Source organism: Priapulus caudatus, unplaced genomic scaffold (assembly GCF_000485595.1).
Source record: "Priapulus caudatus unplaced genomic scaffold, Priapulus_caudatus-5.0.1 Scaffold1770, whole genome shotgun sequence".
NCBI lineage: Eukaryota > Metazoa > Priapulida > Priapulimorpha > Priapulimorphida > Priapulidae > Priapulus > Priapulus caudatus.
This window is the reverse complement of record NW_014578831.1, coordinates 12,747-17,388: the sequence shown is the minus strand read 5'-3', so window position 1 is coordinate 17,388 and position 4,642 is coordinate 12,747. Positions and strand designations below refer to the sequence as shown.

The 4,642-nt window shown below is 49.8% G+C and overlaps 1 non-coding gene across 1 annotated transcript; it reads right to left on the bottom strand.

Annotated features, from left to right (window-relative positions):
* Nucleotides 1-1,609: 1,609 nt before the first annotated feature.
* Trnah-gug lies at nt 1,610-1,681 on the bottom strand. Its single transcript has one exon. It is a non-coding gene; the product is annotated as a tRNA-His (tRNA).
* Between the last annotated feature and the right edge of the window lie 2,961 nt (nt 1,682-4,642).

Genomic DNA, 4,642 nt, shown 5'->3' with positions numbered 1-4,642 from the left:
CACCAGCTCGCGCAGGAGTTGGTAGACTTCTGCTGGGAAGAACCAGATAGTGAGGGCATAGCTCTAGCCACAGAGACCTATGTGGCTGAGCCAACAGATGCATCAGACTCTGCTCTTGCTTACTGCACGTGTAAGGCAGGTATGTAGACTAAATTCAAGTGCTCATAAATAAGTGCTGTACATTGCCTAGTTAAACAACTTCGACAGATTTATAGCAACAAATGGGTATTGTGTGTATTCATAGAAAAGGACGAGGACATGCTGCGATGCTGCAGTTCCGCATTCCACATGTGCAGGGCAGCAACAACTGCCAGATGAGTGCGAGGACTGGTACTGCAGTGACGAGTGCAGAAACAGCGGCAGTTATATTTACTGCCTATGTCGGCGCATCATCAATGACGACATGGTGCAAAAGTGCAGAGTGGTACCACAAGCGATGCAAAGGAATTGACGAGAACGAAACTCTGCCTGGTAAGCACTGCTTGTGCCTTTTTAATAAACAATAAAATTTCGTGTTTTTATCATGTTCCGTTATTAAAGATCGCGTACTGTGAGGATTGCTGTGGGTAATGCTCAAAATACGATAGCTAGGTATAAAATTATATACCTAATATATCAGAAATGATGTAACAGAGCGCGCAGTCTACGGAGTGCGCGAGATTTAAATCCCCGCGCTATTTAAATAGTGTAGTTTTAAAATAGATAGATAGCACTACGCACGATCAGCGAGACGCAGTAGCATGGCTGGCTCGTACAGCGCATGTCTGTGACGTTGGAGAGCGGAGCAGCACTGTCGGTCACGTGTCTCTGACTAGCCGCGACGTCAGGGCGCCGCAGCGCATGCGCGGGAGACCGCCGGTCAGTCATGACGACGCAGCGGGGAAGGTGACCAATAAACCTTTGCAAGTCTCCTCCCAGGTGGGTGAGTTCCCAAGAAACATGTCGGCCCACACCTCACGTTAGCGCCTCACCCTAACTTTAGCGTACGGCCTTCTCCTGTCTCAATAAATTCCCATTGCCCATGTACTTCAAAGTAGAGCGCCAAAACGATTAGGCGCTGTCCTTGTCACAAGGAATAAATGACCACCAGTCAAGTAAAGTTACGCCTAGTTACGCCTGTTTGAAGCCACTCATATAAAAATCCTCCCTTAGAAAAACCAGGATCTTCTCCTCCTTTCTACTTCCGACGTGTCGTGCGGCTTATACTTATACTCGCCGTCATAGCCACATAGTTAGCTACACCAAGTAGAATCTTTACGTGTTTTCATCTAACTACTGGTACGACTAGGACCTGATTGGTGCGCAAGTGAATAAAGATCATAAGTAGTGTTTCATTCTTCTATCTCGTGTTTAATTTACCGTCTTGCGCCGCCTCGGACACATCGACACCTCGGTTGACGATCCCCTTCAAACAGGCAACGTTACGCCAGCGCGATAGCGAACAGGCAATGTTTACGCCAGCGCGATAGCGAACAGGTTCAGACACGTCGCAAGGACAATAACACCGCAAGTAGAGATAAATTCAACGCCTATACGATCACGAGGCTACACACAGTCGGCATCTCCCAACGTGTCTCACGAACAGTCTAGAACACCTGTACATTATTGGTGCCGTGACCAGGATTCGAACTTGGGTTATTGCGGTCACAACGCAAGGTACTAACCACTATACGATCACGGCCTCCCCAAGTACCCCGGGTTCTTCACCCTGGCCAAAATGATGAAACATGAAATTGACGGAGATACCGCTTTCCTTCAGTACCGTGGAGGCTCAATAGCCCGTTCACCAGCCAATTCCGACCAGTGATCGATGCTTACAAGACGAAGCTTGTTGAGAAAGCAGACACCACCATGAAACCCGTGGTCACTTAAATCGAGTATAGTGAATGAGATATTGGACGCCAGTTGTTGCCATTTGAGGGCATGCAACTTTTTATGCAGGGGGCGTGTGTAACAGAGCGCGCAGTCTATGGAGCGCGCGAGATTTAAATCCCCGCGCTATTTAAATAGTGTAGTTTTAAAATAGATAGATAGCACTGCGCACGATCAGCGAGACGCAGTAGCATGACTGGCTCGTACAGCACATGGCCGTGATCGTATAGTGGTTAGTACCTTGCATTGACATTCGAGCGCTAGCATCACTAGCAAGCTAGCATTAATAGCAGTGACGTCAGCACCGCATTATAGGGAGTGGTGCGTGTATTGACATCAAGCGTCATCGTCGGCGTCAGCAGTAACAGTAGCAGCAGAGAGATAGCGGCATCACCGTCGTTGCTATTCTCCGCGTAGCATCTGCCGAGCCTGCAGAAGTGCGTATGAACAAGCCGGATATCTTTAGCGGGCAGTGACCTTGCAGCGCAGCAGCGCGGCAGCGATATTGCAGCGTGGACGCCGTCGCATCCAGCAACATCATCACCGTGGAGACATCATCAACATTTCCGTCAACGCCGATAGAAGTCCCGTCGTCATCAGTATTTTCGTCAACGTCGATAGAAGTCCCGTCATCATCAGCGTGGGCGTCAGCGTCACCAATATCACCGCATCAACACGCACGCACGAGCGACAGCAGCGTGCGGCATCGTGCAGCATCGAGCGACAGCAGCGTGCGGCACCGTGCAGCATCGAGCGGCAGCAGCGCGCACGATAGCCTGAGGCGCGCGTGCATCCCACATCTGGACATGATTAATAGGAGATTGCGGTTATCTACCATCAGCAGCGCCGGTAACCTCTTCAGCCGACGGGGAATCGCATCTGAAGCGGTGATTCTTACACTACTATTGTAAGTACAACGTAGTCTGTGCTCAGAAACATTTTATTGGGGTTAATAGTAATTAATTTTAGTACCGTTTCATATCTAAGCATGAATAATCAACCGCCGGAGCAGCCCCATCAGCCACTAGGGCAATGGGGACCGCCTAATCACGAACCGCCACCCCACGTGTCACAAATGGAGATGTTAATCAAGAAGGTACAGGCATTGGTGGTATTGGGTACGTTTAAGGTGTTCACGGGCGAAGAGAAAACGCAAATCTCCTTCAGCACTTGGATGCGAAATTTGGAAAGATTAGGAATTATTATGAATGAAAATGATAACAATTGAAAAGCGCAGTTGGCACTTAGATTGCTGGGTGGAGACGCAGCTGACTATGCAGCATCTCTAATGAGCAGAACACCTGGAATGGGTTGGTCGAACTTAGGCGTACTGCTGAGAAACAAGTACACAGATACTTCGCAAACAGCAGTGGCCTTGCAAAGATTTAAGCGGGAGAAGCAAACGCGGCATGAAACTGTAGCTGCGTATGCAAGGAGATTGGAAGCTAGTGCGAGAGTAGCATTTGCGGCCAACGCATGGGAAGATACCCACCTCCAAAATAGGATCGTGGACCAACTCATCGATGGCCTCAGGGGAGAAGCTATAAAGAGAACGCTAGTTCGATGCTGGCCGGAGACCATGGAAAAGGCAGTGGCAGTCGCATCGGGCGAAGCCGCTATAGAGCAGGAGGTTAAACTGCGCTCTACTCCCTACCAAGAAGCGGAGCCCATGGAGATAGATGGCGTCGAAGCAACACCTACCATTCAGCGCCAGATAGAAGAGTTGAGAGGAGTGGTGTCGGAGATAATGGAGTTACAGCATCCACAAGCAGGCGAACAGCCGGCGGCACGGGTAAACCGACCGCCATGGGCAGCGCCAAAGCCAAGCTCAACGCAGACACGAGCCACAGTTAACGCTTATCAGCCTAGACAGCCGACATGGCAACAACATTGCCACGCATGGCACAGCAACAACAGCTAGGAGCTCAACGCATGCCGTACCCCACGGCGGCATGGCAGCAGACACCCGTCAGCAACCAGCTGAGAGGCCAACGCCAGTCGGGTCAGATGACCGCGTCTGGACCGCAAAAGGGCTACCACTATCGGTGGACGGCAGATAATAAGCCGGTATTGCGCATGTGGTCGGATAGGCCATAGATGGCGTCAGTGTCGAGCAACGCGGCAGGGAAACGTGACCGCTCGATTTTAAGCGAGACAAAGAGTCGGGCAAGCAACGAAGAGTCTCGTGAATTGAGACAGGAAGCACGGGAGGTGATTGTCACTACAAGTAGTGAACAGAGAGCAGCACCATTATGCTCTCTAAAGATAGGTGAGATAGCGACACATTGTCTATTAGACTCAGGAGCGCAAAGCATATTAATCAGCGAAACGTTATGGAAGCAGCTGGCGAAGCAAACACGGCGCAGTAGTGCGCTCTCCACTAAGCGAAACCACGTGTTGACATCAGTAACTGGACAACCATTAGAAGTGGTGGGAGAAGCTACCCTACCCATAACCATAGGCCGACATTGCACCAGATTCCCCTTTTTGATAGTTACTAGCTTAAGCAAACCAGCGATATTGGGTTATGATTTTATGCGAGCAGAGGGTGTGAAAATAGATTGTGAGAAGGGCATATTATCAATAGGGAAATCGGTAGTATCTCTCAAGACAGATTTTATGGGGAAAAATAGTGATCGAGGCATGCAGCTAGTGCTATTGAAATCTAGGGCGCAGATACCACCAAGAACAGTCATGGTGTGTGAGGGCAATGTGAGGAAGGCAGTTCCAGTTAATTCTACAGTACTCATAACAGGAACAGATGCGCTAC